Source organism: Anabrus simplex, chromosome 2 (assembly GCF_040414725.1).
Source record: "Anabrus simplex isolate iqAnaSimp1 chromosome 2, ASM4041472v1, whole genome shotgun sequence".
NCBI classification, from domain to species: domain Eukaryota; kingdom Metazoa; phylum Arthropoda; class Insecta; order Orthoptera; family Tettigoniidae; genus Anabrus; species Anabrus simplex.
Genome location: NC_090266.1, coordinates 884,459,865 through 884,471,670, shown reverse-complemented (window position 1 = coordinate 884,471,670; position 11,806 = coordinate 884,459,865).

The following is an 11,806-nucleotide window of genomic DNA, read 5'->3' as shown; positions in this document are numbered from 1 at the left end:
TGTATGTTCCAGAAATATGCACATTTTTTAAAATATCTGACTAGCTGATGTACCTGTGCTTCGCAACGGAATTCTACATTGTATACAGAATTCTAGGTGAGCAAGATTGTATTATATTGCACATCTCTTAACGTTACCCTAGAAACGCGATGGGGAAGTCACCAAATGTCTTTTCTCATATGAAGACTGGGTTAGGGAATTTTCATTGTAATGGTAGGCCCGCTTGCCTACCATCAGTCACAATCAGGTTGGGGAGTTTTCATTATAATGGCACTCACTCTCCACCTGCTTTTTTACATACTCAGAAAGACTGCCTTAGTGGTTTTCCCAAGTGAAATGAACATAGGTCATTACAATGACATCAGTAGGAATGGCACAATTAAAAGCAATATAAAATACTCTATCAAATGAAAAGCCACACATTTCCTCACTTTTATCGAACAGTACTATACCGCTGATCTAACAGTCCAAAGTTCCAGAGCTGGAAAGACCAAGCCGCAGACAGCCGTGATCCGTGAAAACTCTTCATCTTTTTTTTGGTGGAGGGGGGAAGGTAGGGAGTCGAATAGTGGAGAGTCCCAGGGCAAATCTATGCCCTCTTACTGATCTGTTTCCTAGAAGTACCCGATTAGTCGGAAAATCTCATTTCACTACACTGGCGGCGGAAAAATCTATCTGACTTCGAGGCAAATTTTTCTTCCAAGCCAGAGGAGAAAACCCAATTCACTGCTAATCTGGAATAAAATGATTGTAGAATTTAATAAAAGTGAAGAGGAAGATGCTTTTTTTTTTTAAGAAACAGCTCTTTTCAGGGTTGAATTTTAAATTATTTAGTGAATTGTAGTGCTATAATTTGGAATAGGCCTAAATTGTAATTCTAGACCAGGTCATACTACTATTACTAAGTGAGCCTCTGCCAAATGTGCACCCTGCTCATTCAAAAGAGTGCATCAGAGTAGGCATCGAATAGCTGGAATACTATGATGAACCACTGTGTTACGTACCAGCAGTATCAGACAATGTATGAACCAGAGTAATGGTAAGCTAAAGAAAAAAGTTTTCTAACTCCCCAGCTATTTCCCGCCAATATTCAGTCAGGCTGTTATACTCGGTACGGAACAGTAATCCCATCTATCGGAGGTGAGGGCACCATAAGGGGCAAAGAACATCACAACAAACAATGGTCAATGTAATGTTATTGTTGATCAATGTTATGCGCTTTAGATATTGTAGGCCTTCACATTTAGTTTTCTTCCAACTCTGATATACTACTTTTATCATAGTCGGTACGGTAAAACTAAATAAAACAATAATGATCGGAAATTATATTCTCTATAAATTTATTAGGTAAGTTAGTACTTTTCTATAGGACCAACAACATAGGTATTTCATCATCATCATCATCTGTTTACCCTCCAGGATCGGTTTTTCCCTCGGACTCAGCGAGGGATCCCACCTCTACCGCCTCAAGGGCAGTGTCCTGGAGCTTCAGACTCTTGGTCGGGGGATACAACTGGGGAGTATGACCAGTACCTCGCCCAGGCGGCCTCACCTGCTATGGTGAACAGGGGCCTTGTAGGGGGATGGGAAGATTGGAAGGGATAGGCAAGGATGAGGGAAGGAAGCGGCCGTGGCCTTAAGTTAGGGACCATCCCGGCATTCGCCTGGAGGTGAAGTGGGAAACCACGGAAAACCACTTCGAGGATGGCTGAGGTGGGAATCGAACCCTCCTCTACTCAGTTGACCTCCCGAGGCTGAGTGGACCCCGTTCCAGCCTTCGTACCACTTTTCAAATTTCGTGGCAGAGCCGGGAATCGAACCCGGACCTCCGGGGGTGGCAGCTAATCACGCTAAAACATAGGTATTTAAAAATTAAATTTTAGGCACCTACCCCCAAAACTACCATTTCATCCAGGGCCAGTAAAATTGTTTATAGCTTAGACTACAGTTTCTTCTCCCCGACTCTATATACCAATTTTCATTAAATTCTGTTCACCCATTTTCTCGTGGCTCAGCGTTGATGTGGACTTAGAACCAAAAATCGAAATTCATGAAATTCTGTGTTATCGTAGCCGGTACGGTAGAAATGTATAAGACATAAATGATCGGAAATTTAATTCTATGTAACTTTAGTTTTGTAGTATTTATCGATAGGACCACTAATAATATAAATATCTGAGAATTAAATTTTAGGCCTTCCCCTAAACTACCATTTCACTCAGCGTGAATAAAATTATTTATAGGCCAGGTTGTAGTGGCTCATCCCCCGACTTTACATACCGATTTTCAAGAAATTATCTTCAGCCGTTTTCTCGTGATGTGTGTACATGCATACAGACAGACAGAAATTACAGAAAAGTAAAAAGTGAATTTCCTTGTTACTGTGGATATGACCGATACAGAAATACAATTTTTTTCAAATTCTGAGCAATGTACAGACAAAACTCTTATTTTATATATATATATATATATATATATAGATTAACTGCTTTTGTGCGATTTCTTTAGATGCGGTAAGATTTGAAGTCTGCGTCATCTAGGGTTGTTTATAATGTCAAAATAACGAGTCATGGTGGGCAATCATTCTCTTGGTTTCATCATCTAGCCATGGACAAGAAGGGTGAGAAAACTTTAGCGTCGGTATCATTTAGACTCCATATATCGTTCCACGGTAGTTGATAAGCATCATAATTCAAGTAATCCAAGTTTATGTCCTTCGTATTTCTGACAGTTATGTACGTGGGTTTGTATTTAGGCACTTTGAGGGAATAGGATAAATATATAAGGTCGTGGGTCGAAATGGATGGTACAGGGATTTGCCCTGGTTTATTTCTTTGCCTGGGTTGTTTGTTATAATAAGATCGATGAGTGTGTGTGATGAACGGTTTGTTGCATCACGTGGTTCATGGGTTGTAGTAGGGTTGGGCAGACCGGAACATTCACTTGTTCCGCAATATTAGGAACTTGAGGCGGAGTGTTTCGGTACAAAGTGCCGAGACACGGGACACAGAACACAGGACTGTAACTGCGTCCTAGAGAGAACTTCGAGAGGCAACAGGACATGCTCCGCTTCAGCTGGAATGTGCCTGAACCGAATGTGCTGTGCCAAGGCCGCACTAGATAGATTAGTTGGCCTTGGCTGTGTCTGCCTGTCGATACCGGCTGTATGCCGCCCTGTGTTGGACTGTCAACATTTTTTCATCCAGTTATATCTTTAATTCCAAAGCGATGACCCATATTTTTCTTGGGCTTAAAAGTTTCCTTAAAGTCCAAATTAATTTTTAACATCAATCCCCGAGAAAGTGTTGAGCGAAATTTTCCAGATATTGAAGAAAGGAAATGGAAGTTGAGAGGGAAGGAATTTGAAGTGCAGAGAGCATAAGGCGGGGGCGCACATTGGGACGGAGGCGAAGCAGTTAAAGCAGTGCAGTGCAGAGCAGATTTTTGTAATCGACACAAATCATTGCACCATCGCAAGTTGACAGACAGGGCAGGACAGAGCAGAGCAGGCCGGTTCTGCACCTACTTCCGCCTACCACGCGCAGTCTTCGAAACACAGTTTCCTGCGCACGTGTCACGCAGTTAGTTAAGAAATGGAGGAGAAAATTAACACAGCCATTCAGTCTCACCATGTTTTGTAGGTACTATGTGAATCATGTGGACTGCAATGCAGTATGTACGTATGTATGTATGTATGTATGTTCGTGAGAAAATGGCTGAACAGAATTTAATGAAAATTGGTATGTAAATTCGGGGAATAAGGCACTACAGTCTAGGCTATAAATCATTTTATTCACACTGCGTAACAAGGTAGTTTAGAGAAAGGCCCAAAATGTAATCCACCGAGCAAGTGGCCATGCGGTTAGGGTCGCGCATCTGTGAGCCTGCATTCGGGAGATAATGGGTTCGAACCCCACTGTCGGCAGCCCTGAAGATTGTTTTCCGTGTTTTCCCATTTTCACACTAGGCAAATGCTGGGGCTGTACTTTAATTAAGGCCATGCCCGCTACCTTCCCAATCTTCCACCCTTCTTTCGTCGCCGAAAACCTTCGATATGTTAGTGCGACGTTAAACAAACAGCAAACAAGAATGTAATCCTCATATATCTATGAAACAATCCGTGACCCAAGTTCTCGCAACATATAGAATTTAAGACAAAGATCTAATGCTGATTATGGAGAGCATCATCGCCGACTCCGTCGCCGTCATCCATCATCACATTTATGAGAAGAGATAAATACGGAAAATCATTTATCATGTCTTGTCAAATATAAATGCAAACGTGTTCACAACAGATTGTCAATGTTGATTGATTTTAGTTGCTTGTGTCTTGTGACAACTAGATGCAAATCTAGCAGTATATTTGTAAATACATATTTTTCCCTCTCCCCCACTGTGATCCTATTAATGAATTTACCATGCAAGTTGGTCGTGCGGTTAGGATCGCCTTGCTATGAGCTTGCATTCGGGAGATAGGGGGTTTGAACCCCACTGTCGGCAACCGTGAAGATAGTTTTCCGCGGTTTCCCATTTTCACACCAGGCTAATGCTGGGGGGCTGTACCTTAATTAAGGCCATGGTCGCTTCCTTCCCATTCCTAGCCCTTTCCTATTCCATCGTTGCCATAAGACCTATCTGTGTCGGTGCGACGTAAAAAATATAAAAAATAATCATAAATTAAATTCTTTGCTTAGTCCATATGAACGCCGAACATTGGTAACATAGAAATATTGTTGAGTCTTGTAAGCTGGCAAAGGTGGTTGTTTTTATTGCGATTGTCTTAAGCTGAATAACCGAGTTGCCATCAGCACAAGGGAAATTGTGAAGATGACTAACAAAATGAGAAAAATCGCGAATGCTTGAAGAAAAAAAGAGCCTCTTTATACTGGATGCCCCAGTATCACCGAGTCTAAAGAAAACATGTTATTTCTGAAAACCGACGAGACCCTGCGTGGCAATGTGCGCTCACGTCCACTTCGCAGTTTCGTAAGCTTCGTGCTGTTCTGCTCTGCTCTTCCCTGCTCTCTGCGGCCAACTGCTTCTCAATGTGCGCCCGGCCTAACAGCACGAAAGTACAACAATATATTCATCCAGTTATATTTTTAATTCCAAAGCGACGACCCATATTTTTCTTGGGCGTAAAAGTTTCCTTAAAGTCCAAATTAATGTTTAACATCAATCCCCGAGAAAGTGTTGAGGGAAATTTTCGAGATATTAATTACTCACTAATTACTCACAATACAGGCCAATACATTCGACTGGTGAAAATATTCTTGAATTGGTTACTTTTAAACACCTGCACTGCCATTGTAACCGTGTTATGTGTATTTTATATTGACCAGAAAAATAACCTAAAAGCAGCTTTTAAACGTGATTATTGGGCGCGAATTTCAGTGTTCCGACTGTTCGTTCACGTTCCCTGCAGTTTTATGCTGGACCATGGACATAACTACACACAGGCACACACTACACAGCACGTTCCGTACAGGCACATTCCCAGTTCCCACTGGCGCGGAGCATGTAATGTTGCCTCTCAAAGTCCTCTCTACACTGCGCAGTTACAGTCCCGCGTCCTGTGCGCCTGCTGCACAGTTCAGCTAGTAGGCGAAGGGCAGTGCATAGTGGCGCTTCTGATGGGACAGCGAGTCAGTGTCTCCGGCTCGCTTGAGAATGTTTCGGAACAATTGACACTCGGTGTTCTGGAACAGCGAAACATAACTGTGAACCGGCACATTGTGCCGAAACAGGGACATAGTGCCCAACCCTAGGTTGTAGCGGGAGAATAGTCATGTTACAAGTAGTAAACAAACCTAGTGATCGATTACCGTCATGAGTTGCATTAAGAAGGTTAGAGTTGAAGTCACCCATAATGATTATGTGTTTTTAAATAGCCTGGAAGTGTAGTAAATACATTTTGAATTCTGTCATATCTGTTACACCAGGCGGTTTGTATATGACAGAAATCATCATCATTTGTTTGTTAATATTTACTTCAACGAACATGAATTCTGGCCGTGTTCGTACACCCTGGGAAGATGTACATGTCACTCAGCTCTTTAGGTCATTTCTACAGTAAATCGCTGTCCCGCCTCCATCTGACCGGTCAGAACGTATTAGTTCATATCGATCGATATCAACCATGGAGGACGGAATGCTAGGAGTCAGCCAGGTTTCAGAGATGTAAAGTATATGCAAATTATTTTCCGTTAGTATTGCTTGAATTTCGTCGTAATGTGCCAGAAGAGAAAGAGCATTACTGCAGACTGTGAGAAGAGGACGACAATGCTTGTTTTGACAGAGTAGCTGCTGAGAAGGGAGAGCCCGGGAGGGAGGGAGGGAGGGAGGGATTATTGATACCGTCACTGCTAAGGTCATGTCGAGGAGCACAATAACTGTTTAGCTGAATACTAAGAATTCCAACAAGTAGATTATAAGATAACAACACATGCTATTTAAAAGAAGGAAACTCACCTCAACTTCCTGGAGAATGAGAGAGCCGACTATCACTTGCTGGCACTTACACATTCACACATTCTTAAGAACACTATAATAACAACAACAATAATAATTACAAGAAACATAGTTGTTATTGTTTATCCCACTAAAACTTTCAAGATTTCAAATTCGCATTTGTGGTAATAATCTTCTTAGTGCCATGTGGAAGCCGAACTCCGATACGACCATCTAGTGTCCACACATTTCTCATGCCGAATCGATCCCGTGCAGAATTTAAAATTGCCTTACGTGTCCTTGTCAGCGATTCAGTGACCAGGATTTTCATGCCTTTGAGCTTGCGCTTAGCACCCCACACGCGTTCACGTTTCCGAGCGAACCTAACGATAATCGGCTGCTTACCTGCTGTTAGTACCTCAGCTGCTGTCCTCTGAGGCTGGATTCTGTCGATCCCTTCCATGGGCATTTCCAACTCGAGATGTTCGGAGAACACGTCCTTCACTTTTCTATAAAAGTCTTCATTTGGCTCCTCGGCGATACCATATATCAGCAAGCAGTTCCTTCTACTGTACTGCTCTGCCTCATCCAGTAGCTCGTCACATTCCTCCAGTTTATGTTCACGACTGTTTAGTTCATCTCTAAGCAACTTGAGTTCACTGGTTATCGTGGACCTAAATTCCATTAATTCCTGCCTCAAGGAAGCTAGGGAGTTGCCAGCAGGGTAGGTTGTGCTGGAAGCTTGGGAGCCATCAACAAGTTCTAGGCATGCCTCGAACCTGGTCATAGCCACTTCAAATTTATCCAGTCTTTCGTGTGCACCTTTGATGAAAGCATTTTCCAAAGTACATTAGTTACTACTTAACACCACTTTTCACACAACTTACGGACTATATACGCTGTTATAAATGCAATTAGCGCAGGATAAACATGGAGCACACTCACAGCGTCACCTCAAAGTCTGCCATAGGGTTAGGAATGGTAGTGGGAGTAAGGAGAGATTAAAATAACTTACAAGGAAATTGAATTTAGCAAAAAAGTCAGCTAAGGGTACCATGATGGCAAACATAATTGGCAGTCAAATTAATTTTAGGAAACTTTAAGACAAAAACAGATTCCAGGAAGGAAATTCCAGTGATCATTAATGAACAGGGCGAGTATATATGTGAGGACCTACAGAAGGCAGAAGTAGTTGGGTATAAAGACAATAATCAGGTTGAGGGGGTGACTAATAATGGCAAATGACTTTCTGAGTATATATTCAAGACAACGAGCTGGGATATAGTGCTGTATCTGAAATACTTATTTGATTACTGTCTGCATGAAGAAGTGATACCAAATGAACAAATAGTTGCGATAGTACCCTCAGTATACAAGAGAAAGGGTGATAAACATAAAGCGGATAATTAAAGGCTAGTCAGCTTGACGTGTGTTGTTTGCAAGCTCTGGCAAAGAATTCTTTCCAACTATATTAGACACATTTGCAAAATTACTAACTGGTTTGATAGAAGGCAGTATGAGTTTAGGAAATGTTATTTCAGTTAGGCTCAACTTATAGGATTCCAGCAAGATATAACAGAGATCTTAGATTCAGGAGGTCAAATTGACTGTATCCTTACTGACTTATCTGAGGCTTTTGATAGGGAAGATCATAAGAGACTACTGATGAAAATGAGGGCTACTGGACTAGATGAATGGGGGACTAAACAGAGATTTTTTTTCTATTTGCTTTACGTCGCACCGACACAGGTATGTCTTAGGGCGACGATGGGATAGGAAAGGCCTAGGAATTGGAAGGAAGTGGCCGTGGCCTTAATTAAGGTACAGCCCCGGCATTTGCCTGGTGTGAAAATGGGAAACCATGGAAACCATCTTCAGGGCTGCCGACAGTGGGGCTCGAATCCACTACCTCCCGATTACTAAACAGAGATTTATAATAGGTGGAGTGTTATTTGATCCTGTAATGATTAAAAGGGAATTCCTCAAGGCAGTATTACCGGACCTTTATGTTTTCTTATATATGAGGGTTGGGGCATGTCATAAAACTATTTTTTTCCTCACATTATTATGGTGCTACCATATAACGGTCATATGTCCTGGAAGGCATGACACTCATAGTACATGGGCAAAGCACAAGATGGCAGTGTATTGGACAGGTACCATGCACAGGGAGATGGGTAGCAATAGTGAGTCGGGCTCTGTGCAGAATTGATGTGATGAGGCAAGAACAGCGTGGGAAGTACTGGAACACCCGCCATGCTCACAGGGCTTGTCTCCATGCGATTTTGATCTCATTCCCAAAGTGAAAGAACCATTGCATGGGAGATGGCTTGGGATACGAGAGGTCACTGACAGCGCTGTGAAATATGAGAATGCAAAATTCACATACGGCGAGGTGACTGGTATTCGAAGTCTCCCGCATCATTAGCAACAAGGTATGGATAATCTAGGGGATTACTTTGAGGGTTTACCATAAAGATTACTGTACTCTCTGAGAATGAACATTATGTAGCACAAGGATATGCTGGCTGACAGTTTCGTCACTTTGTATCCTACACCTGGTAAACCTAATCTGCATTATTCATACATTCCCCTGCACCTTACACTCCCCATTCCCATCTGTATATTTCCATTTGTCTGGTGTATCCCACATCCATGCTGATAAAAATAGTTGCAATGACTTATGCCCCTTGACTTACTTAATTCCTCTCGTTCCCACTGGAACATAGGGTATTCGTGAAACGTCTCCATTGTGGTCGTCAACTTGCCAATGCTTTAACTTCCTTCCAAGTCTTCCCTGCTTCAAGAGCCTCCTCCTCTACAGTCCTCTTTTAGGTCTTCCTAGCACGACCTCTCCTCCGTGCCCCTTGCGGATTCCATTCCAAAGCTGTGTGTTCTATAGATCCCGCTGGCTTTCTCAAAGTATGACCTATCCATTTCCATTTCCTCTTCTTGATTTCCACTGCGACTGGAACTTGGTTTGTTGTTCTCCATAGCTTGTCATTGGATATAATTTCAGGCCATCTGATGTTTATGATGCGCCGTAAGCAACGGTTTATAAATGTCTCCAAGAGATTAGTGATAGTTCATGTAACCTTCCAAGTTTCACAAGCATATAGAAGGACTGATTTAAAATTTGTATTGAAAATTTTTATTTTCGTTTTCCTTGAAATGCTGTTATTCTTCCACACTGTATACAGCTGCATGAAGGCTCCATTTGCTTTCCTTATTCTGGCTCTCACATCCTCCTCTGCCCCTCCTTTTGCCACTACACTTCCCAACTAGGTAAATGTTTTAACCTCTTCAATCTCTTCTCCTGTCACAAACAATCTTTCAATCAATTTTAGCATTTACTCTCATTTACTTGGTCTTAACAACATTTATATTGAGTCCTGCAGCCTCTGCTTCCTTCCGTAATCCTTCTAACTTGTGTTTCATATCACTAATTCTTGAAGACAAAAGACAAATATCATCTGCAAATTCTAAATCTTGCAGTCTCTCCCCCATTCCCCATTGTATTCCTCTTTTCCTTCCACCCAACATATTTCTCATAACATTATCGAGCACCACTAAAAAGACTGTTGGTGAAAGAACGCATCCCTTGTGATCTCCACTTGTGACATTCACATAATCTGAGAGTTTTCCATCATGTACTACTTTACATCTATACCCTTCATACATTGCCTTCATGAGATTCAAGATCTTATCCGGTACTCCATATTTCCCCAAGGTCTTCCACATTATGGTCCTATTTACTGAATCAGACTTATGCCCCAACCCTCATATATAAATGATATGAGTAAAGAACTGGAATCATAGATAAGGCTAATTGAGGATGATATTATACTGTATAGAGTAGTAAATAAGTAAATAGGATTGTGAGAGACTGCAAAAAGATCTTAACCATGTTGCGAGATGGAGAGCAGACAATGGTATGATGGCAAACAGGATGAAAAGTCAGGTTGTGTCACCAAGAGGAAAAAACATTCCTCTTAGTTTTAATTACTGTGCTGATGGGCATAGCTGTACATACCTAGGCGTTGTTACAAGTGAATTATGTAGCATGAGTGGAATGTAATTTTTTTAAAGACTTTATTGGCGAAGTACTATATAATGTTTTATTTATCATGACCTAACCTGTACTGATATTTGTAGAGCATAAGATAATTTAATGACCTAACCTGTACTGTATAATGTTGTAACATAGGCATTTGTAAATAGTAGAATTCTGTCTATAGTTCCTGGAAAGATCCAGAAAGTTACATAACTTTTGTACAGGGTGTGTTACTTTGTTGGTATGTGTTCTAGAAAGTGTGTTCTGTCTATTCTGGAAAAATACGACTTTCGCGATCATGCGTATTCTAGAATGTTAGTCAAAGTTCGCGATCGAAAGTAAGGTTGTGATTGGTGAGTCTAGGTGGCGATAGGGAACACGTGCACGCTGATTGGTTGCCTCCAAGGCCAGTAATTCCTATATATAGTGAGCGAGGCAGTGTTCGAATGAATTCTGTATCCTGAATTATGTCGGTCTCGGTTTATCTGTCTGCGAGCAGCCTATCTGGTTGACGTCCCCGGGCTTCCGGGATGGCACTCTGCTCGGGTAAGCACTCTTGATTTCCGTTCCTGCTAACATTTCTGTAATGTTCCGATTTGCTTTTCATACAGGAGTCTGCCCTAACCTCGCCTAGATTCACCAAATTAGTTACTTATGACGCCTTAGTTTTTCAGCTGGACTTACCTGTTCGTTTCTGAGGCATTCCCGTTTTGTTTCACTAAAGTATGTATATTGTATTTTAATAGTATTTCCCTTGGGGTTTGCCTCTGATAGTTCTGTATCACTTTAGGTACGCTAGATTTTGGATAGCCGGTAAATTGCATTGTACTACTGCATTGGTAACTAGATGTACAGTTGATTTGTAATTTGAATTTACACTGCAATGAATAACCTATGTATATCACTGAACTTATAGCTCATAACTTGGAATGTATTTGTAGAATTATCTTGTAAATAATATTTTTAAAACTAAGGATCACGGTGATTCATTTCGGAATCCGCTATCTAAGCCATGTCCATGCCTTTGGTAGGTTCCCAGCCCTTCCATCTTCCCGTCTTGTCGTTCACTAGTTGGCCCTACTGATAGTTACGTAGTTGTTTTGTTGGAGATCCGCGTATGCTAGCTACTGTTTTTCCGAGTGTGTAGTGTTTTCTTATATTGTGTGTTGTACTCTTACCTTCCCCTTTTAACTGTGTTTGTGCCTTGTTTGGTGTTACCACTGTAGTAGAGGTAACAGCGTTACTATTGGGAATGATCCTCATTGGGGTAATCACATTAAGGAGGTTGTAAAGAAAAGATAC